The sequence below is a fragment of the Lissotriton vulgaris genome, chromosome 10 (assembly GCF_964263255.1).
Source record: "Lissotriton vulgaris chromosome 10, aLisVul1.2, whole genome shotgun sequence".
NCBI classification, from domain to species: Eukaryota; Metazoa; Chordata; class Amphibia; order Caudata; family Salamandridae; genus Lissotriton; species Lissotriton vulgaris.
Window position 1 is genome coordinate 154,989,482 of NC_141698.1, and position 24,884 is coordinate 155,014,365.

The 24,884-nt window shown below is 43.8% G+C and overlaps 1 protein-coding gene across 4 annotated transcripts in view; it reads left to right on the top strand.

Moving 5' to 3' along the window:
• Nucleotides 1–24,884, top strand: part of CCZ1 (CCZ1 vacuolar protein trafficking and biogenesis associated) — a 302,840-nt gene that overhangs the window by 43,458 nt on the left and 234,498 nt on the right. For all 4 annotated transcript variants that reach the window (XM_086940736.1, XM_086940735.1, XM_086940734.1 and 1 more), the window contains one exon: nucleotides 207–324. The gene's annotated coding sequence lies outside the window, so the exon portion shown is untranslated. The remainder of the gene's footprint in view (nucleotides 1–206; nucleotides 325–24,884) is intronic.

Consider the following 24,884-nt stretch of genomic DNA (forward strand, 5'->3'; position numbering starts at 1 on the left):
TTTACCTTAAAGTAAAAGGCTTCAAATACAAAAATAGATTGTAATATTCTAGATCCAGCACTGGAAGGCAGCGTTGTACACATCACATGTAATTAAACCTAACACTCTGCAAGTCAGTGGTCACAGGTAAGTAACCTTTTACTTTTCCAGTGGTTACTTCTCCTTCATATAAAATATCTTGTACTTTCTCTTCTGTCCTCATGCAGTACTCGAGCTGTGATTGGCATGAATTGTGCCTCATGGCCACCAGACCTGGCATAGGTCGTCACGGATTGAAGTCCCCCTTGCACTCAAGTTGCAGTAACAAAGGCTGACAGTAGTGTGGTGAGAACATTTTAATTGATACTTGGTTGTGCTGAACTCATGCATTCATGTTTTATGTATTCCCTAAATAATTCCTAGAGTGATAACGCAGATTTTGAAGGTCTCTGCTAGCATAGGCTGAGCACATGCGTAGTCTCGCTGGCGAGATTTTATGTTTTTGGGTAGCTTTCACTAGCAGAGTTTAAGCCCCGCCCCTCTTTTCCATTGGCTGGCTTCACCGTTCATGCTAAACGGCGGCCAGCCATTGGAAAAGAGCTTACAGTGACGTACTCTTTTCTTTTTTAGGGCCGTCCCACTTGGACTGGCTGCCCTGACTTACTTCTGGCGTAAAAAGTTTGTTATTGGGGCGAAACAGATGGCCCCATAAAGAAGATATTAAACCTTTTACGCCAGCAGGCCGAGGCCGTCCAAGTGGGACGGCAGAAAAACAGAAAATCGGCGTCATGGCGGAGCCCTTGTTTATTTATACAGATGCTTGAGCTTGACATTTCAGCGGCACAAACAGGACATTATGATGCTAATCAAGTGTCCTGGATCACTAGGTACGTTCTGTTCTTTTTCTCAGGCTTGCCAGTGTAACTTTCGCCTCACCTTGAGGCCTGCAGCATTATTATTCCACAGTTCTGTTTCCACATCAATACCTGTCCAGCCTCACACTGTCTACTTGCAATGCTTTACATTACTATGCCCCACTCCTTTAAAGCCAGAGCTCGTGGCACTGCCAATGCTTGTTTTTTTTTTTTTTACAATTTGTCGCCCTGCCCTTGTCCTCCCTCCCTGCCCTCTCATTGTCTACTCTGTCCAGACTCTCAGCCCCCTCAACCCTCCTCCCCTCACCGGGCAGCGGCGCCATGATCTGTCCGGGTGTCTTGCGGATTTGCTTCCGGTCTCCTTGAAGATCCTCTGAAGCACTTCCGGTGCAGTGACGGGCCCCGTCAGAAGTGTCCCTGTGGCTGCTCTGCCGCCCGTGACCCGGAAGCGACGGAGTCCAGACTGCTGATTGGCTACACCATCTGCGGCGTGAACCCGGAGAGGGAGGCCCGGATATGACGCGTTGTCTGTGTCTGTGCAGAGCCCCGGGGAGCTGTACTGAGGCGAACGGGACTACAAGTCCCAGAATGCACAGGGAGAGCCGGGCTGCAGCTGCATAGTGCACAGACCTGGGCCCCGGAGCACTGCTTCAGGGGCATCCGTCCCCGGGAAGCCTCTTCTTCCAAGCATGAACCACCAGTTGTGTTCACAGACGAGGCCCGGACTACAGTCCTGTTGTACTCCAGCTGGATGACTGGGAGCAGAGGACTCAGAGAGGGGGGGTGAATCATTTTGAAAATAGTCATTTGTAGTGTTTCTATAAATCAGAGCCGGAGTGTTTTATTCCTAGTCTGAATGATTTAGTGATTATTTCCAAAGCCAAGGACCTATGCGATTTTGCGACCAGGTATGAGTGTTTAGCAATGTGGCACATACATACCTGGTCAACACTGAGGAGTGTAGAATTGGGGGGCAAAAGGCGCCAAGCACGACTGGTACCCAGTGTATTACTAGAGCGTGTGCTGCAAGATGAAGCAAGTGGAATTATGCTGAAAAGGACCCTACAAAAACAAGTCCCTATTAATATTTATGGTTTGTTTAAATTAAAAAAGTCATGTACCTTGCCTTCCCTTAGGTTCATCATAGCCTCAGGCATATGTTTCCAGGCATCATAAGGAACAGTTTTGACGACAGTTACGGAGTCGGCCGACATTCGACTTGTTAGAGGCTTATCAGGGTCTTGTTTACCACAAATTCGTTCGTATTACCAGGAGAGACTACCCGCCAAGCTCTGTTTGACTAAACTACAAATACGGGTGCGTACATTTTGAGTGATATTGGCGGTTAGGTTCAGGATATATTCGATATACTGAACTTTGATCTTTTGCGCCAACGGCAACTCTATTGAACATTAGAGGAACTGACATAACAGCCATTTGTTTACTGATAGGGGATAGGTTAACAAAACCTTCCTTTCTATCTATTGTGAGGAGACACTACCGGGTGATACATTCCCGCCGCAATACCGTGGTCGCTTGGCATCAGTCGTCCGCACATCTCCTTTTCTTTGCCTTGAAAATGTCTCTGTGAGACGAAACACGTGTCGGCGGTGTGAGCTGTGAAGTTGTTATAAAATTATTGGTATTTAATAAAAGAATCTTTTGAGGAATACAACCTAACTTGGATCTCTGAATTTGGAGTTGTATGAATACAAATACGGACATTATACAAACTAGGATTATGGATTAACTTTAGACAATATAACGGGTTTGGACTCTGAATATAGCCAGATGATTTTCTATGGTATATACTAATTGAACACAAACAGGAGTGCTGAAGTGGCTTGTTATCTTTTTTTCGTGTGATTTAGGCATTCATGCCTTATTTGACATCCCTGGTGGTGGGTGTGTATCAGGCCACAAAAGCACCGTTTGCAGACAACTTAATAATTATCTCGTTTTTAACTATACGCCTTAAAGAATTACACTGAGAAGAATAGTACTTTATGTGCGGACGTTTTCCCTCCTTTAGGGGAACACTACCACCATTTCCTTTGCTTGTATCTTGTTAAAAGAATGATTAGTCTTATGCACCTATCACCGAATTTGAACTAAACAGTCCGAGATTCTATTTTCTATATTTTTCTTCAATTCAGGCTCTCACTTGGCGTCCCTAGAATTAATATATGAAAATCCATTTGACGTAGCTCAGCTAGTGGCAGCATATAAATATTAACAATCATTGGCAACATCAAAATGTCTCACCTTTTTAATTCATTATCTTAACATTTTGCTTTACCAATGTTTTTGCCGATGATGCTCCACATTGGCAAAATGAAAAACAAACAAAATGCTTACTTGCTGATAAGGAACAACATCAGCAAAAACAAGCATTGGCAAAGCCAGTAGGTCTTGCCTTTGGGGCTTATTGGCTCTGCCAACGGTTTTTAGACATGCAATACAGCATCCTCAGACTGTGCGGCATCGCTAAATAACATGTAATTTTGTGTAACTGCATAATTTTAGCAGAAATTTGCACAAATACATGAAAGTAGATTGTGAATTTTGGACACATCTAATAGTTCTATTGTGTAATGTGTGTTCGTGTAAACATGTCCTAGTTACTTCAAACCCATATCGGAGCTGCAAATCACTTATTCAAATTCTGGGAGTAGCAGCTTAACCTTTCATTCCTCTCAGGGCCATACAATAATTACAATTGAAGTGGGGAATTGTAGCACCTATTCCTATTTAGGCATATATAAAGAATTCAACCTGTAATGTACAATGTGGAAATAATTATTATGTTAAAGTTTTATGTTTCTGTCAGCAGGTAGGGTTTAACTTTTGTAGAAGAATTGTCTATAATTGATGTTACCATTAATTATATTAACTTATATTTTGATTAATGCTTGTGTGTAGCCATTATAAATATACTACCATTTGGCATGAAATGAACCATTATGATGGAAAGTGAATTTACATGCAGAGGATCACACAATTTGTGCAAGAGGACTGCCAAAAATATTTGTTTTGATTTGCTATGTGCAAAAAGGTGTCTGTCTCAAAACTAGAGTTTTAAATTTTGTGTTACCATGTCTTTTGCACAAACCATGTATGACACTTCCTGTTAGTGCTTTAAAGTAATAGTTGGTGTTAACGCAACCGCTAGACCACATCTCCTTCCTCATCGGTTAATTCTGCTCAGTTGTGTGATCTATCACATCCAGAAGCAATGGGTCCTTGGGTGACCTCTATACTCACTCACATTGGCCAGCCAAAACAATGGAAAGCTTTCTGCCAGGTGGAAAGTACAAATGATGAAAGCGCCATCGTTCATCATACATGCATTTTGAGTAGGTAGGATGAAGTTAACAATGGTGCTGCTCTGTAGTACACAACAACAATTTGGGACAACTTTCTTCCCCTAACCATTGGTACAGCCTTTTGAATTACATTTTCAAAAATAATTCATCATATTTATGACTTCAAAGTTTTTTCAACGCATTTTGCACTGGATTCATAATCCACTTTTTTGCTTGAAATAATTCTGATCCGCATGCAAGGAACCGCCATTTCCCAAGTTTCTAATGCTCCTGCTGGGCCATCCGAACCGTTCTTCAAGAACACGACTACAGCCTGATTCATCAGTAGCAGTTTATTAACATCCGATGCATTTCGGACCTCTAAGGCCCTTCGTCAGGGAAAACTGAAAATGACAATTGAACATGCTTTAATATTCCATCCGCCAATACGTGCAAGCGAATCTAATGTTTAAAATTGCACCACTCTTCCTGGTCTCGACAAATCATTAAAAATAATAAATGCATTTGTTTCTCACTGAACAAAACCTCCTCGTAGTGTCTCAGCCGAACTCGAGGTCTTCACTTAAGCAATAACAAATATAACTTTCTGACACTCTGTGACTAATAGCCAAACTTTAACCTCCACTGCTTGAAGCTTCCATTTCATCCTCCCTTCTTTGAAGTACTCCATAGTCGTGAAACATAGCGCCTCGACTAGCAAGAGGTGTGCTTCTTTGCCGGAGTGGTGTGCCCAACAAATCTCAGACCTTGTTGTAAAAAAGCTTGCAACAGTATGTTCACGAACCTTCGCATGTTACCTGGATCAAGCCAATGGGTGCAACATAAAATAGCTTGTGAAATGGCTTCATTCACAAGAAAGAGCTTTGTAGCCCATTGGCACATTACCCAGTAGTGACCCTCAAAACCAGTAAAAAGCCAGACCAAGAGTTTGATGTACCACTGCATGGTTTATAGAGGATACCTCATTTCAAGTTCAGACCCAGCTATATGCAAAGCAGTCTTGACCTTGTGCCTCATGGGAAGAGTCCAGCCCGAACTGCCAAGCCACGTCTTCCCTGGACCGGATACAAGCATCTTGGGACCGTATCTTGGTGTAACGCCCCTCATCAGCCAGGCTAGCTTGAATCCAGTGGCAAAGAGAGCAAGTGACCCATGTCTGGGCATACCTTGCCAACTTAGGGGAAACAAAGCAAACACAAGGAGATGATGAACGGAGCGCTAAAACTTTTCGGACACTCACCCCAACTCACAGATCTGGGTTGAATCTATCATCGTTCTTTAGCTTGCTTCGCCACTCGAGTTCAAGCCAATGGTTGGAACATAAAATAGCTTGTGAAATTGCTTCAGTCACAAGAAAGAGCTCTGTAGCCCATTGGCACATTACCCAGTAGTGACCCTCAAAACAAGTAAAGCGGACAGATCAAGAGTTTGTTGTATCACTGCATGGTTTATAGAGAATACCTACTTTCAAGAAGTGGATTCCAAGTGATGAGCATGTAAGGACAGTGCAAGTGCAGTTACGTTAAGAATTCTATTTTTCAGAAACCTACACTAAAGGTACTGTGTCCTGTTGCCCCAATCACATATCTGTGCTAACCGCATTTCAGTTTACCCAGTTAAAAGAGACAGGACATCGGCCGGAGCAGCCACAAGAGGTGCAATGTAAGACATTATAGACAACCTGTGACAGAGTATTGCCAGGGAGGGGTCATGGCTAGAGTTACCACCTGACTGTTTTTTTTTTATCGGCACCACTTGTATTATGTTGTCCCAGCGGGTACAAAACTAAGCAAAATCAGCTAAAGGCATTTTTTTTAGCCCTTATCTGTACATACTTTAAATAGCCAATGTTAATATAAAGCACTTTTAAATGTGTTCTCAAGCTCCGTTAACGATCCATGGCTAATAATTAAAATAGCGCTAACACAAGGCGATGATGGACGGAGTCCTGAAACTTTTCAGGCACTAACCCCTAATCACAGATCTGGGTTGAATCCATCATCGTTCTTTAGCTCACTTCACCACCGCAGTTCAGACCCAGCTATATTCAGATAAGTCTTGAGCCCATGCCTCATGGGAACAGTCCAGCCAGAACTGACTAACCCGGTCTTCCCTGGACCGAAAACAAGCATCCTGGGATCGGTTTCGGAGTAACACCCCTCATCAGCCATGCTAGCTTGAATCCAGAGGCAAAGTGAGCAAGGGACCCACGACTGGACATACCCTGCAAACACAAGGAGATGATGACCGGTGAGTGTCTGAAAAGTTTCAGTGCTCCGTCCATGCACTTGTGTTTGCTTTGTTTGGGCAAGGTAACAGGCGATGACCACATAAAAGCTAGTGTTTCAAACTCGACATTCAGCTAAAAAAATAAGAAGCAATGGGTGGGCTGTAAGCCTTCTAACTGTAAACAAAATGTCTCAAAGAGACAGCGCATGGGCTGTCTATGCAAGACCTAACAGGCCATTGATTTCTTATTGAACTTTTATTTTACCATTCCAAGGTGGCGAATTCCAATCTTCTTGGCAAACAATCACTCTCCTCATTTCAACTACTTCAGATAGGTGCTGTACATAGGGGGAAAATACATGCTCTAGAATCCTAAAAATTGGTTTCCAGGGGTGGCAGCAGAAAGAGTATTAAGTAATGAATGGTGAAGGGAGGCGCTCACTGGGGACTCCAGGTCCCATACTGCTCTCACTTTGTCAGGAGGCTGGGCTCTGACCTGTTGCTCATCAGGCGCATAAAATCAGCCCTCATCTACCACCGCGTGGGATGCTCCCGGGCCCTGCCTGGACCAGGAGTGGACAGGGCAGGGCCACCCCCTTAGCTCTTGGCCCTGGATACTACAGGTCCAGCACATTTGGAATCTGAAGGTACTGTAGCATCCACATATTGCACTCCCTTACTGTTGTATGAGAATGGGTAAACGGAAGGCACAAATTAGTCCTGTGAGTACGGCTGCCCAACCAAAACGTCCTAAACAGTCAAGACATGCAGCTGTGAACTGCGGAACAAAAGAGATTGGTAATTTAACTGAAGAGATGGATACTATTTTAAAAACTTAAGACATGAATGGAGCAAAGTCACTAAAGCGGGGGACGGGCGGGTTCCTGATTTATTCAAAACTAGCAGCCCGTCCCGACCTTGTCTGGGAGCAATTAGGCTTCAGGGCCCCCGCCGGCCCCTGCCCCCGCCGGCCCCGACATTGTCCATGGGTCCCCCGGAGTAGCAGCCCGTCCCGACCTTGGCTTCAGGGCCCCCGCCCGCCCCGACACTGTCCGTGGGTCTCCCGGAGCCTTACCTCATCCGCCGCAACTCCCCGTGCTCCTGAGTTCACCGGTCCGCCGCTCCTCACCGCTCCTCCCCGCCTGCCCGCCGCTTCTCTCCGCTCCTCCCAGCCTGTCCACTGCTCATCCCCGCCTGTCCGCCGCTCCTCCCAGCGCTCATGTCCGCTGCTCCTCCTCGCGCTCCTGGACACCGCTCCTCCCCGCGCTCCTGATGTCAGCACGCACGTCGTGGCCGGCGCTACTTCCATTGGACTACTTTTTTTTTCTCGTACATTTTTTTAATAACTTATATTTTTTAAATTTATATAGCCTATGTCCATCTGCATACCCTGATAATTACAACAATGTATCAGGTGTGTGGATTGGCGCTGTGGTTCCCGAGTTTACCCGCCTCAAAGGTTCAAAGTTCTTCCTTTATAATAGTAGTATAGATGAAGAACAGTGATGGGAGAAATCCAACTTTATCTGCCATCCATCCTAACCCGACGCAACCTCCTATACTGGGCTCTCACAAAAATTCTGCTTCCATCTCCGATTCTAAAGGGGATTCTCAAGTTTACATTAATATTTAATGATCTAATAGGTATGCCCACCTACAGGAGTATTCCACCCCAGCTTCTCACTTGCAGATTATTCCTGCACCTTCTCTACCTATTTCTTCTACCTGGGACCCATTTAATGAAGCAATTGGTTTAAGTTCTGCTCCCAGGGATGAAGTCTCAAATCTGAAGCAAATTCTACTTGGCATGGTCAAGATTCTCAGCAATTTGCCAGAGACATTAAAGCCCTTGCTACAGCTGCTTCATAGAGATGAAGAGCGGTTCCAGAGAGCATTGTGAATGTGCTAACTCCCTTACTCAATAAGATTATTGATACTGGTGAATTCCCCAGCAGTTGGAAGAAGGCCTGTATTAGACCTATCATTAAGAAGGAGAATCTGGATCCCTCCGTGCCTAAACACTACCGCCCCATTTCCTGTCTGCCACTACCTGCAAAAATCCTGGAAAAGGCCATGAATCAAGAAATCCTGAAATACATAGATGAAAAGAAACTGTTAGATCCCTCACAACATGGTTTCAGACCATATCATTCCACTGAATCAGCTCTCATTATGGCCACAGAAAAAATACGTAAGACTATGGACGAGGGTGGTCGGACGGCCCTGATCTTATTAGATTTGACAGCGGCCTTCGACACTGTAAATCACTCCGTCCTGCTAAAAAGACTAGTTACTCTAGGCCTCACCGGTAATGCTTTGACTCTTGTCACCTCCTTTTTAGACACACAAACGCAACAGGTACTTTGGAACTGGCTACAATCAGCCGAATTCTCTTCCAGGTGGAGTCCCGCAGGGCTCAGCATTGTCACCCACGCTGTTTAACCTGTATGTTACTCCCCTAGCAGCGCTGATAGATCCTATGGCCTACATTTGGTGTCTTACGCCGATGACACTCAAATTGTAGTGTCAATCTCTCAACCTACTGAAACCATAGCAGAGCGCTTTAGGAGCTGCCTAGCTGGGGTGAGATAGTGGATGAGCCACAACTTTCTTAGATTAAACACGGACAAAACCGAAATCATTGAATTCGGCCATATGCCGTCCATCTGGAATGATCTATGGTGGCCTCCTGAGGCAGGGTCTTGCCCTGCCCCAGTTGATAAGGTCAGGAACCTTGGTTTCCTATTCGACAAGGATCTATCGGGCAAGGCTCAGATCAACCAGGTGACATCTACCTGCTTCTATAGCATTAAGGTGCTTAGAAATATCCTGCCTTACATTCCAACTGCATTAAGAAAGACGGTGATGGGAGCCCTGGTTATGTCCCGGGTAGATTACTGTAACTCCCTCTACCTGGGAGCAGGAGAGAAACAACTGACCAAGCTGCAGGCAATCCAAAATGCAGCGGCTAGAGTACTGCTTAATCTCCCCAAGCGGCACCCCACTTCTAAAGCCATTCGGGAGCTTCACTGGCTCCCGGTTAGGCGCCGCATTCAGTTTAAGGCCCTCTGTTTGGTACACAGGTCATTGTATGGTAAAGGACCAGATGATTTCATCAAACTTCTACCTCGTTATGTATCCTCCAGAACCATGAGGTCAACCAATTAAGACCTAGTGTGCCAGCCCAGAATAAACAGATCTCGATGGGGTGGCAAATCCTTCTCCCATCAAGCTGCAAAATTGTGGAATTCATTGCCCCCCCTGTTGCGTGCACAAAAATCTAAAATGAGCTTTAGAAAGTCCTTAAAAACCTGGCTCTTCACCCAGTCCTAAATCTGCCCCATTGTGCTTATTAGTACTCTCAGCACCAAGACGCTGCGGCATTCGTGCACTTTATAAGAATTTCAGTCAGTCAGTCAGTTTACCAGCTCTGCATTGACTGGGGGTATGAAGAGACCATTAGCCACTCCTGAAGAACAGTTTTTCACCTTTCGAACAGTACTTCAAAGCAATCACTGAAATCAACATGGGCGCTTGGGTCGATGTTCTGATATTGGAGCTGCCCTATTTCCATCTGCTGTTTGGATGTCGGAGAATGTCCAAGCCCCCCCCTAATCATTCTATTCTGTTGCGGTCAAGTGGTTCAGCCAATGGGACTTGTAATTATGATCTTTCATCTTCCCCGGTTTAGTTTGTAAAAGTATAATGCAGAGCTTTCTCCCTAGAACAGACCATTCAGACATTATGGTAAGAGTCCGGAAGCTATGACCTGGTTCCATTGAATGTAGCGACTCATTGAAAAACAAGGCTGTTCACTAGATTAAACACATCTGGCAATGTCATTTGATTGTCTATTCAGATATAATGTATGTAAAACGCTTTACAGCGCCTTTCGGACCTTGAGACTCTATTGATATAAGTTTAATCTCCCCTGAACTCGTTGAAGGTCTGATTTTATTAGACCAGTGCACTCCTCCCCCAAATGGCTCAGAAATGTGTTTTAAGTTAAAACCTTTGGCCTCAGGATTGGTTGAGTCCAAGGAAGGGGGGAAAGTAGTGGTTTCATTGTGACATGAAGTGTCTCTGAGCAGAAGTATGAGAGCAACTCTTAGTTTTCAGGAGAGCAGCTTGGCAGTGATTGACTGACTGTTAACTCCTTCTATCTCTCTCTCTGCTACAAATACCCACCAGCTCTCGCTAGTTGAGAGGACTATCCAGCTGGGATTTTGCCCATGGGAAGCTCTTCCATGTCTACGTAGGAAGAATTTTTCCCAAACCTGAAGAATTTTGAATGCTCTTTTAGTAGATTTTAGTTGTAGCCACTATGTAATTATCGCAGGGGACTTCAACACGTGTTTTGAGCTCTATGCCCCATTCCTGGAATTAATCAGGGAAGAAGATTAATGAATATTTGGGAATTCCCCCCTACTCTTCCCTTAGGAATGCTCCCAGAATGAGTTCTGTTGCCCTCCAGATTATACATAAAATGGTTTCCTATGGCCTGAGGCCGTGTAATGGCCAATTTATTTCAGACACTAGGGCCAAATCAACGTTTGAGAGGGGTAGCTGTTAAGTAATATTGATTTTATCTTAATGTATGTACGGATATGGCATGAAATAGTAGATATGGTAGTCCTAGACCGCTGTGATGGAGTTCACTTCCTGATTGGAAAATGACCCGTATAGGGGCCATGGAGTGTCCAGATACATTTGCAGCATATAACCCTACTGTGTTAACTAACAACAAACGCAATCTGAGGTTGTATCCAAATCGGAAGAGGCCAAACAAGATTTAAGAATTGTCTCTGACGAATTACGAGTTTTAGCACATCAAACCCTGACCCCTCCCAGGCTGTGACCCTTTATGAAAGTTTCTTCCCCAAGTTAGGAAAATGTTTGTGAAAGATTTAAATACCCATAGAGCTCCCCGAAAACTGAGAATAAATTAATGGTTCAATAATTCTTGTATAAAAGTAAAAAAGGATTTGGTGAATGCCCTAAAAACCAATCAAAGAAAAGAGATTATTGAAGCAAGATGGAAATACGCTAGGGCTATTAAAATTATCAAAGCCCAGTGGGGGGGTTAGAATTTGGGAAGCCCTGTTGGATGCATCAAAACACAAGGACACGAAGAATTTTTGCCATTTGGTTACACACAATGGGCGTAGAGACTAAGTCCGCTTTTGTGGATACGACGTTATTCAAATAAAGTGTTTTTGAACCTTGACTCAGTCTGCCCTGACTGTCATATACCCCTGGGGGACTGGGTCAAGTCTTTTCAGTTCTCTTTGCAGATAAATATGGACCATATGAAGGTAAACTAGGTGCTTTAACATCTGCCTCCATTGAAGATTTAGTGTAATTTTCCCTAGAGGAAACTTACGCTGCAATCCAGGTCCTGAGACCTGGGAAAGCCCCTGGCAAAGACAGAATTCAAGCTGATTTATTTAGATTTGAGCCTCAGATCTGAGGTCCCTATGTAAATTCTCTGTTGAATGCTTTAATGGCAGGAGCGGCTATCCCGAGTTTCTGAAAAGGAGCAGAATTTATCCAAATATTTAAAAAGGGAGATAAATTGGCCCCTGAAAACTACAGTCCTATAAACTTGATATATACCAAAAATTCACAGCATGCAAATTTTAACTAGACAGCGGGGTTGGATATCCTTGTGACGAGTGCTATCACATTTCCAGACTGGATTTAGACCCAACATAAGTAAAGTTGATCACCTCTTTCTGTTTCTCTCTATAAAAAGTAAGACAGTAGATATAGACCGGGGGTCGTTATTTGTAGCTTTCGTGGACATCTACGCCGCGTGTGATGTAGTCCCAAGGGCAAAACTTTAGGAGGTTCTGGGAAGGGTAGTGGTCCCCATGAGTTTGCTGTCTCTGATAAGGACCCTGTTCACTGAAAATTTGAAAGGGTTAGGTGATGGGCAGCTGGGTAACTGATGCAGGCTATTCCCGTTATATGAGGCGTCCACCAAGGGTGCGTCCTGGCCCCTTCGCCTTTTCTCTTATACATAAATGGATGTATCTTCTATCTTTTAGACAGTGAAAATGGTTTGCACAAAATACGGAGCCTTCTTTCAGCAGACGACACTTTGCTCCTCTCCAAAACTGTACAGGCCTTATCTATTCTTTTGGGAAAATGTTGTCTTTTTTTGCAAGGCCCATGGACTAGAAATTAATAGCAATAAAACAAAATACATGGTTTTTAGTGCCCACAAAAAAAGGGCAAAGTATCTCTAGAGGGCAAGACGCTTGCCAGGGTTTATGAATTTTGACTGTTTGGGTGCGAGAATGAATGACTCCCACAGATGGTTACCCCAGATAGAGAAAAATCTATTGGCACTAAGACAAAGAACTGGATCCATCATAAGCTTGGCTATGAGGGCATGTGCTTTTGCTATCTCACCCCCTTTTGAGATCTATAAGATCCAAGCCTGTGTAGCAGCCTTGTATAGGGCAGATTTGTGGGATCATTGCAACCTTGACATTCTTAAAAAATACCTTCATAATTTTTCTTCTGAGACTTCCCACTAGTGCCTCAGCCCTGCCAATAAGATTTGATCTAAACCTTAGATCAGTTTCAGACATTGCTGCATTGAGGCCCATCCAATACTGGATTAGGCTTGCGAAACTGAGGATTTGGCTCCCTATTGGTATTGGGTCAGGGATTTATTATCTGGCCAATCAGATAGCAAAATTCCCTGGCTACTACACTTTAAACACTTGGTTACTAAGGCTTGGCTTGAATCATTATTGGTTACATCTTACTGCATTGTTGCGAGATGCATGTGAAAAGGTAAAAATGTGTTACTGGGACTTTGTCCTAGGAGCCAAAATCTCGGCTCTTTCTTCTGGCAGCCTTGTAGATTCCTACCTGTTGTTCAAATGTGTACCAGACTTTGAGTCATTTATGAAGTTTGTCACCAACCCATCTTCACGTGCACTTTACATAAAATTTAGATTGGGGATTCTGCCATTGGCCCCCTTTACTTGTTTTTGGAATAAAAATTAAAACTCATCCAACATTTGTCAAATGGGCTGCCAGGTAGTTTAAAATGACGAGCGTGCCTTATTATTTTGTAAAGCTTATGCAAACCAATGATCATATTGGATCGTTCCTCTATACCGACTTCTTGGCTTTACTGATCGATCAAATACCATGAGAATATGCAAAACAAATACTAGAGATTGTATTTTTTTTTTATTAATCTCAAGCTACTTTCCCTTAATATGGTGCATTCGAACGAATGCATTAAAACCAAATGGAAACAAGATGCAAGATCTCTCTTTGCCCAGCGGCCACTTTGCACAGTCTGAGTTGTTTTTGGATTTACGAGTCTGGGCTCTTTTTCCATTGTTAAAGCTCTCATTACATTGATTGTATATAGAATCGGTCTGACTTGGACTTAGATTTTATAGAATTTTATTCCTAGGGTTTTAGCATTCATATTAATTTTATTGGATTTTATCCATGCCAAAGAACTGTATAGAGGATTTTAAGCTTTTATTGAAACTGTATTGTAATTGTATATGTCTTCTTCCTTTTTAGTGAATCTGTATGGTTTTATTTCATTTTTTAAAACACTGTTTTTTTCTTATACCTTTTATGGTTCAAATGAGCCAAAATAAAGGAAAGTGAATGAAACCAGCATTGGCAAAACCAGTAGGTCTCGCCTAAGAGAGCTATTGGCTTTGGCAATGTTTTGTTGCAGTGCTGTACAGCAGAGCAGATGCTTTACAGTGAGGCTAAAACATTTGAAAAAGCGCTATGACCCAGCCAGGGCTAATTCACTTTTTTTATTTTTAAAGTACATTAGAGCTGGATGCATCTTAGTCTTTTTTTAATTATTATATTTAGCCATGCTGCACAGTAGTCATACTGCTATACAGCATCACTACAAATATTTTCCAAAGTTGGCAATGCCCATGCAGTACAGCATTAACAAAAGGCAATGGCAGAGCCAATAGTCTTAAGGCGAGACCTATTGGCTTTGCCAATGCTTATTAGGGTCGGTATAACACCCATGTGATTGTGAGCAAATCAATTAATCTCCCTATGCTTGAAAACAAAAAATACAATTTTTTGCAAAATGTCATATTACATAAAGAAAATAACTGTGCCCATGTCTTAGTGAAAATACATTTAAAAGCAGATAAAATCTGTTTTCACAATAAAAGCAGATAACATCTGTTGTTCCAAACATCCATTTCAAAGGAAAAAATGGCGGTTTTGAAGTGTGTGTGGCAAGGTAATACATAGCTACAAGAGGTTCCACAAGGATGACAGGGAAGAAGAAAAAATCAAATTAGTGCCTCAATATCCACGTGAACAGCAGAAAGAAGGCAATCAAGCTGAAGCAATCAGTACTTGGTCCACCTTCCAGCTGAAAGAAGACGTGTAACCTGCACTGGCTAGCTAATTAAAAGGCAGCCATTAAGAGTGGCAATGAAGCCAACAAATGTTAAGCAATGGATGGACAGCAAGACTGTTGTATACAATATCTCTCGCAAGCAAGAGCGTATGAAAACGGGCGTCCCTCACTAGGGGAGCCCGCAATGTTTTTTAAGCGCCTCTTGGCGCGGATGATGATGTTGGTGGCAGCAGGCCGCTTAGGAGCTTTCCCGGTGAGGCAGCAATGCGGCGAGGCAGAAAACGGTTGCCCGCGTTGCGGGAGCCAGCAGTGGTTTTTAAAGCGCCTCCTGGCGCTGATGATGACGGTGACAGCAGCAGGCCACTGTGGCAGCAATGTGGCGAGGCAGAAAATGGGCGTCCCCGTTGTGTGGTGTGAGGGGTGGGATTGTGTGCATGTGTTTTGCATGTGGCACACTTGTGGGGCTGGAAAATATGTGCAGGAAGAATGGTGTTCCTGTGGTGAGACAGTGGTGACACTAGCGCCTTCACAAAGTGGGGGTCATCATTTAGCACGTCTTTACCCTTTTCTTTGATTTTGGACATGACCCAATCAATCCTGCTGATGATGAGAAGTATAATGGGACTCAAGTGTGGTGAGCTTGCATTTTGTACTGTATGTTGTAATATTGTGTTATTGTATTGGTGTAGTGCTTACTACCCCCGCGTGGGATGCTGAAGAGCTTGTCTTCATGGGTAGCATGCTACAACAAGTGGGTGTGTGGTTGGTAGAGGAAGGTCTTGGCTTTGAACCTATGGAGGGAGTGTATAAATGTCATACATGTGGTTATCATGTTATGGGTTGCAGTGCTTAGCTGTGTGCTGAATGAATATGTGTGAGAGACAGACGTGTATTTTTATATTATAGGTTATGTGACAGCTCTGATTAGCTCTGCAGGTCCTTTTTAGGTTGAGCAGACGTAAAAGCAGGTGAAGCCTGCTGTCTGCGAAGACATCTTTTGTTGGCGTGTTCCGATGAATGTGAGACAGGGGATGTGCACGAGCTTCCCATCGGCGATTTCACCTTGTGGGCGCGCACGCCCAGCCGGCGTCGTGCACATCCCCTGCCTGCCATTCACTCTCAATCACACACAGTCAATCATGCGCGCACAGCCAGCCCCCACACCCCTGCTCACACACCACACAGGCACACCTAAACACGCTGCCACCCCCCCCACAAACACGCAGGCAGGCACACACACAGGTACAACACACGCAGGTACATACAAGCGCCCCCCCCCCCTACATACACACACACGCGCACACACACACTCCCAACCCCGCTCACCGGGGAAACGCAGGGCTTCCATCACGGGGGGGGGGGGCGGGCACCGTCAATGTGCCCCGACGCCGCCCCTCACCGGCTCCTCTCGTCCTGTCCAGACTCCGCAGCCCGCTCCTTACTCCGCCCCCTTCAGGACATTTCCTGCGTGTCAGGCCTCTCCTTTCCACCGGCCGGAAATCCTGTTTGCGTGTCAGGCCTCGTTTTCACCACACATTTTTTTTTTTTAGCAGACGCGCTGTCAGCTTCATGGTGTGTTTTGATTTTCTTCCTTTCCATATGGGGACAACCCTCACCTTCCCTTCCTCGTCGCTCTGCCTCCGCAGCACACACGGGCGGCAGCCTCTCTCCCAGTTGTAGTTGGTGCTCCTGCAGCTACCCAACCAACACCCGCCTTTACGGCTTTCAGACTGGCAGCCCGCCATGAATGAGGGGGAGGAGGGAGAGCAAGGATCTATTAACCTCCCGAGGCGCGGGTCAGAAGCCGGTTAAACTAAAAATTACATACATGGAAGTCTTGTGTGCATATCAGGTATTTCTTTTATTTATATTTAAAAAACCTTACATTGTGAATAAAAAATATTTGATAGGCCATTATATATGGTAAATATGCTAGGCCATTATATATGGTAAATATGCTCCGCCCCCCCTCCACCGTTGCTCGGACTCAGAGTGAAGGGGCGCTCTGTTAATTAAAGCAATCTGCAGACGCTTCCGCCATTGTTCCTCCTCCCTCCCTCATTCATGCCCTTCATGTACCTTGAGATTTTTCTGAAGCTCAGTCTCTGAACGAACACTAGTTAAAACAGTTGAAAGGGCACTTTGATGGTGTGTTCCTGAATTTTAATCGTTGTGTCATACTTATATTTACACACGCGTTTGGTTCACTTTCAATTCTAATGTCTTGAAGGAAATGCAGACACGACTCAGCTACACAATTCTGTGCTTCAAGCAAGTCCATGCAGTCTTGTTGTGCCGCAATGTACTATACAGACCCCTGTGCACCAACAGTTATGTAAGAAGGTGGTCTGCATGGGTAGTAGGTCACATACACCCCTTTGATGCCACTTCTCAGCAGGCTGCTCTTCGGTATACCTATTTGTCAGTTGCGGCGCTGGGTTCCCACCGCAACCAGTGGTCGTTTGAGCTTGGGTATGTGTTTGTGTCAAAGTTTGGAAGTAAGCGAGAGTAAAAGTAAAAGAAAACCATCGGCAATTGGTTTATACGTTTAACTTGCATTCAGATACATTCTTTGTGAAATGCTAAAGAAAAACATGAATAAAAACGGTACGCTTCTTTTCAATGTGCAGGCTTCAAGGCAAAAAATATGCAAATTAAGTATTCGACACAGGATCATTGCTTCACATTTAAATAACCATAACACGTTGAAGCAACAGAAACATCGAAGTATTCGTTTTCCCTAGTAAAAAACTTGCAACCAAACAACCACAAATATGAAACTTTTAAAACCAAATGCAAGAGGCAAACAAAACCTTCCATGCAAAAATAATACCCAGTATGATACCAAGTGTGTTTTAGTTGTTAGACAGCAAAGTCGATGCAGCCTATACGTGTTCACTAAACGAGCTCACTAAACTGCCTGCCCAGTAAAGCCTTGCTGGTCTACACACATTACTGAGGGAAAAATGCTCACCATGCATTTTTTTTTGTTGCAAGTATACGTCTGAACATCCTACAGTCTGCGTTTAATAAGTATATCAGCTTTTACTAATACAGATGCGCACCTCTACCATTACCTGGCCTGCCCATTACAACAGCACCCTCAAGCACACCCACTCCTCTTGTTAAAACCCTTAGTCCTTGCCATTTCACTTCCACATTTTCCTTATGTTCGTCTCTGCAAAGCAGCCTCAACTCCTACACACGTATTTCGCTTTTGACTCCTAGCTTTCACTTTAACCCTCACAACCTTTGTTCTTCCCCCTCATTACTTTTTCTTGTATCTCTTGTGCATTTGTCACTTCTTCCCTCCTTTTAGCAATTTCCACCCTCCTTTGGCCCTCTGCTTCGCTTGTCCCAAGTTCTTGGCTTTTTAGCTTCCATCCATTTTCCTCTCTCGTTTCAGTTTTATTACTCCGGGGTTTTCACCATCTTTCTTTCTTCCTGTCTTCCTCTTTCCTTCTGCACTCCGACCCTTTTCTTTTCTCTTCTCTCTTGTTTTAGAGATGTAGCTAGTAATTGTGTTTATGGAAGACTGCTTCTCCAGCACGTTGTTTGCAGCCCCTCCATCCCCCATTGCTTGGTTTACCTTGTCTGCCTTCTTGACTTCTACTGGTGGATTTATGGGGGCCGGGTCAAAGCATCTAATGTTTATGGCTGTTGCCAAAGGAAATCGAAGTACTGCTGGTCTGTTGGTAAGTGTTTGTGCCATGTGCGCCCCCCCACATCTGCTGTAACCAGGCATGCAACCCCCATTGGGCTCAAATGGCTTCAGCCCCACTCTATCTCTCTATCCATCTATCACCCTCACTCTATCTCCCTCACTCTATCTATCGCCCTCACTCTATCTCCCTCACTCTGTCGCCCTCACTCTGTTGCCCTCACAGCATCACTGTGTCGCCACCACTCAACAACAACTGGTTAAAATCTGTTCTCTCAATGTTTCAAGCTTTATTACAAATGTCACAAAAAGATGTTAATATTTCACTTCTGTTCTCGGATTTTCGTCACTATAAAATACACTGAACATAATCTTCACAAAAGTTATTTTACAAAAGTTTAAGCTATTGCCATTATAAATTACAATAACTTTTATTGAAGTATTAATTATTAAACTAAATACATCTAAGTCACATAAATACAAAACATATTGCATTACAAATGCTGTAAGTGTCACATTGATTTCCTATGGTGGCTGTGGCAGGAGGTTGTCCTCTCTGTGATCTTATGTGTACAAAGCTGGCTCTTTATCTGATACGAGCGGCCCGTCCCGACGTTGTCCGGGTATAAAAAAGAATGTCTGCAATGGTTCGAGTAGGTAAGAATAATTTATTTCAAAACCTCATGGTATACCACATTTCTTATTTCATGAGAATCGGGATTTAGAATAAATTGGTTTTCGGTTTTCCCGGACCTAGAGAGGGCGACATATAACTGTCCATGAGTGAAGCAGTCCTCTCGTAAGTCTATCCCAATGACTTTGTATGTCTGACCTTGTGATTTGTTTATGGTGGATGCAAAAGCAATGTTAATAGGGAACTGTAAGCGTTTAAATTGAAATGGTAGATCAGTAGGGATCATGGGTATTCGGGGAATATGAGCTAACTGTCCTGCAGCAGGGCCAGTGAGAATAGTAGTCTCAATGACATATGGTAAAAGACTTTTAACTTGGAGGCACGTCCCATTGCAGAGATTAGGTGAATGCAGGTTTCTTAATAACATGATAGGAACACAAACTTTAATTTGGAGTGTATAAGGGGGAGGTCCGGAAGGGTCAAGTGAGTTGAGGAATTCTTGCGGATAATGCACAGTGTCTTGTGTATCTAATACTGTATCAATGGATTTATATAATTTGGTTTCGCCCGGGAATAGTTGTAGGATGTGTTCATTGATATGATGTACTGCAGAGTTTCAGGGCGCAACTATAGATCTTTCGCAAATCCATGTGTAATCTTTGCATAGAAGATGCTGAATGTCTGGGTAAACATGTTGTATGAGGTCATGTAATGTACAGAGAGGCTTACCTGAGTCATGTATTTTGATAATGCCATTTGTGTCAGCTATTTCTCTATTACCCACTTGTAGTAGAAGATCAGCAAATAGTGTATCTCCACCTCCTAAATGTGTTCTCATGTTAGTGCGTAAGGTTATAGACTGTACAGAGTTCCATAAGTGTGATGCTTTTAAGCATGCTTTTAGTATATCGGCACGCGTTCCTCTAGGCATCACAGGAAGAGTTTGGCGAAAGTCACCAGCAAACACAAAAGTTACGACTCCCACAATGTTGGAGGAATTTCTAATGTCTTTTAGAGTTATGTCAACTGCCTCTATATGTGAGCGGTGTGTCATTGTACATTCGTCCCACATGATAAGAGACACATTTTGAAGCAGTGTCCCTAAAGGTCAGTTTTTCCGAATAGAGCATATAGAATCCTTTTCAAGGGAAACAGTTAAAGGTAGTTTAAATGTAGAATGTGCGGTTTTGCCACCAGTTAGCAAAGTGGCAGCTATTTCAGAAGAAGCTACAACAAGAGCCAATTTTCCTGAAGATCTCATTTTGGCTAGTATGAGGTTTATTAAGTACGTTTTTCCTGTCCCACCTGGGGCGTCTATCAACATTAGTTTGCCTTGGTTGTTTTCAACACTATCAACTATGGTGTTGTAGGCGAGTAGTTGATCGGGAACTAAGTTCGGCAAGTGTTGAGCAAGGTAGTCATGTAGTGCAGTTATATTATGTCCGTTAGCTATATTGTGGTATCCTGTTTGGTTTGTCCTGACCGCTGGCGGCAGGCAGAAATCTTGTATGGACTTCTCGCTTAATAGATATAGTGAGTCTTACGCATAGACAAAATAGCAAAATTGTGACAAACAATTCCCTGAGTTTAGATGGAGATTCTGAAAGTGTGGCATCTGCTAACGTATGGTTCCAATGTTTGTCGTCTTCTATAAGACCGAGTTGTTTACAGGCCGCCTGATAGGTTGGCATTAGTTGCCTTTTAACAGTCAAAAGACTCTGAAAATTAGTAGGGCCATGTACATGTTGGAAAAGAATCCTTAAATGGAAGCGTTCTGATTGGTTTGGGTGAATACTGTACATCCTACCAAGAGCTGAGTCTTTCCTAACCACAGGGTGACCTAGTACCTCCTGGCCGCGTGTCCGACGTGTAAAGGTTGAATGAGCCCATGTGTAGTACTGTGGAACTTCGTGGTATAGCAAGGTTGTTACAAAATTGTCAGACCCACATAATTTGAAGAACGCGGTAAGGATTGTTGCCGTAGGGTTTTGTGCAATGTGCCTAAGGTTTGTGTCATTAAAATACACTCTTTGTCCATTCGGTAGATGTACGGCCAAATGTGTGACAGTGGGATGCCTTTCATGAATGTGAAACTCAAGAAGCCTCCACACGGCCTCGGACGTGCTAATATAACAGCCATTTACATATGTTTCAATCTCATTGTTTGTTTTGTATAGTAGTAGTTGCCTGATCAGAGCCTTTGTTGATATATTTGCATATTTATTTTATAGCTTTTACGGATTGGCAGTATTCAATATTAATGTGTGCATTAAAAGAGCGGCACAGTACCGGGGAATATGGAACAACCCACCTATTATTTACAATTACCTCCTCTCCTCTGACTGTGATTGTGGCAGTATTCCCACCATGATCAGGGCTTCTTCAACGGTAAACGGGATAACCATTAACACCAGTTTCTGTCTCATCAGTGAGACCCCTTGGGTATTTCTTAGTACAAATACCGTTCTTCATACAGGGTGAATGAATGTTGTGTTCCCCACATGGCCCATGGAGCATGTTTTTCTTGACAATTTGGAATAGTAGTTGATCCGTAACAGGATCAGGCAGCTCGGCTGATATGATGCGATCTACTTAGTCAGGCTGTATTTTACGTTCAAGCCACAATAAAATGTGTACGTGAGGTAGTCCTCTTTTTTGCCATTCTATCGTAAAGATGTAAGCTTTAGTTGTACCAAAAATAGCTTTTTGGTTCAGCAGCTTCATTAGTGCTTTCACCTTTAAATTGAACACAAGCGCTACGGTGTCATGCCTATCGTAGGATCTTTGATTTGGGAATAAGTGATGTTTAATTTCTGGCCATTCTGGATTGCATGTGAAGGTGATAAACAAATCTGGTCTCCGATACTGTCTGACATATGTCATGGCATCCTGTGTTTTTTCGTGCATGTACCTGGGTGAGCCAGTGAAGGTAGAGGGTAATATAACGTGTTGTCCTGTATCTAGGGCATTGACTTTCTGATCCTGATTAACCGTATCCTTTAAATGGATGTAGTTATCTGCGCGTAGTTGTCTTTGATTACGATGGATAAAATCAAGTCTTTCCGTTATCATCTTTGCCATCATATCCACAATGTATTGATTAAACAGATTGCGGAACCAATGCAACGTATTAAACTTCCGGATCTAACCATAAGTGTATAGGCATAGTACTGCATGCATGTCACCATTTTGTGAGTAGCCGAATGGTTTTGGGGTATATTTAGACAATACCCATCCTCCCCTCTTGGGAATAGAATGGGGTATTGTAAAGTGTCATATGATCTATGTAATTCAGAAATTCTACGTAATAGGCCGTCCCGAGTATGTAATATAATGTCGCAGGGACCTTTGTTCTCGTTTACTAAAAGAACAGCAACCTCATCCGTGGTTGGTGCATTATACTTCCCTTGATGTGTATTTGGTGGACGTTGATCTGCTTGGATGATGAGGTGCAAGTCCTTATTATGTATATTCATCTCATAGTTGTACTTTATGGACTGAATGTAACTGTTATGTGTATGTAATGTGTCCTGTAGTAGTTCAATAAGCTGTATGTTTAAATGTGGCACCATGTGTGACCATGTGTCTAGTTGATGTTGGTGAGATAGGAAATAAATTTGCAGAAATTGAGCAGGTTTGCCTTCCTGTGGAAGTAGACTGCCAATTAAGTGGTATAACTGGCCATGAATTTTAAAGGTAGGCATAAAATTCCCTTCCCTCACTTCATTAGCCCCAAAGGATGTCATTTGGAAGAGAGTATTGTAACGCCGTGTATTATTTAAAAATAGATTTGAAAGTGGATGAGTCCCATTGAGTAGTTGTCTAATGAGCAGTGGCGGTTCTTGAATGGTGATAATATTGACTTTCCCAGAGGAGCAGCAGAGTCCTTGAGGTTCAGCCTTCCATTTAAGGGCGTAGCACTTTCTACATACATTGTCCATGTTGCCAATGTTGATATCTGTATGGTTGATGTAGTCACAAACTCGGTTGTATTGGAAGGCGGAACTTACAGTGTGTCCAATGTGCGGGTGTTATCTTACAGTGTTTGGTGGTTGTTGGAGGTTACATAGTACTGGTGTCCCTCTAATACTGGGTGTTACATCTATGTGTTGTGCTCGTTAACGTCACGCAAAGTGGCAGGTATGTCTGTTAGTAGCTTGTGTGAGTTAGTCTCTGTAGCAGTGGAGGTGGCGATGCGCGGACTCTTGTTAGCAAGCCGCACTGAACGGCACACAGTTGGTTCACTCCATAAAGCAGACGTGGATGGAGCAGATATGCAAGCTAACATTTGCTCTTTGTTGTCTTGGCTTTTGTGTAGCCGTAGTATTTTTTGTGCCCGTGTTTTTGAGGTTGCTCTGGCAAGTTGTGTCTTCCTCTTCACCATGTTTGGTTGTTCCAGGAGTAGTCTGGTTAATTAGTATTATAATGACTGGCAGGGTGGTATGGTGTGTCCCAGCTTGCATGTAAGGTCGCGTAATGAGTATGAGTAGAGGCAGGAAGTTGCCCAATGGTGATACTTGAATGTTCACCTATTGCGCGCACTTTGGCATTGCATGTGCTTAGTAATGGTTAGTGCCGTTTACTTGTGGCAGTTGTTATGAGTAGCTGTGTGACACTGATTAGATAGTGCAAATTGAGTCCCCCTTTGCGGCAAATCACAATCCCTGGTAAGTGGCTACCTGTGGCATACCTTAATCAGAACCTGTGTGGTACTGACTGTACATAAATGGCTGAAACGTTTGTGCCCCCAGAAATAAAGTCCGTTTTGGAGTGAGCAGTAGTTAAGGCTGTAGGGTCAGTCAGGCCTAAATGATGTAGTTGATTGCCTCCCCTTCTGCGGCCAATCACAATCCCTGGTAAGTGCCTACCTGTGGCATACCTTAACCAGAACCTGTGTGGTACTGACTATGTACATAAATGGCTGAAAAGTTTGTGACCCCAGAGTTAGTCTGTTTTGGAGCCAGCAGTAGTTAAGGTTGTAGGATCAGTAGGTCCTAAATGATGTAGTTGTTCTCAAGACTAACACGCTTTCTTACGCTAATTTAGAAAATGTTTTTTACCTGTGTTGTCGATCCTTGCAGACACGCTATTGCTGGGGGTACCTTGCAGCAGAACATGTGTCTCCGTTTGTCCAGCCAGTGCCTGAAAGCGCCCCAGCGATATATGCCTCTGCATCCGCTGATGACTGCGCCAAGGTTCAGCCTGTGTGGCTGCTGTCAAGTCCCTTTGGCCTCACAGTGTCCAAAAGCGGCACCACGATGCTGTACGTGTCCCAAATTTCTCCTTTAAATGTGCAATAGCACCCCAGCTATGCTCATGTGCCTCTGCATCCGCTGATTAAGGTGCTGACGTTCAGCGTGTGTGCCCGCTGTGAAGTTCTCAGTCCTTTGCACAGGAGGTGAGCGTGTGCTCTGAGGTTCTCTGTCCTTTGCGCGCCACAGCCGCCCTGGCCTGCCCAATGTGCCCGGGTTCCTTCGTACGTTAACACACTTCTGAAACACGGCATGGTGCACTAAGACGCCACACACCTGGTGCACTGAGACGCCACACACCGTGTCAACGTCATCCGACGGCGTACTCAGAAGCCACACATTTGTACGTGATAGAACGCTATTCTCACGCTTTACAATGCTGTGATAGAAAGCTATTCTCACGCTTTCACAATGCTGTGATTGAACGCTATTCTCATGCTTTACAATGCTGTGATAGAACGCTATTCTCACGCTTTCACAATGCTGTGATAGAACGTTATTCTCACACTTTACAATGCTGTGAGAGAACGCTATTCTCACGCTTT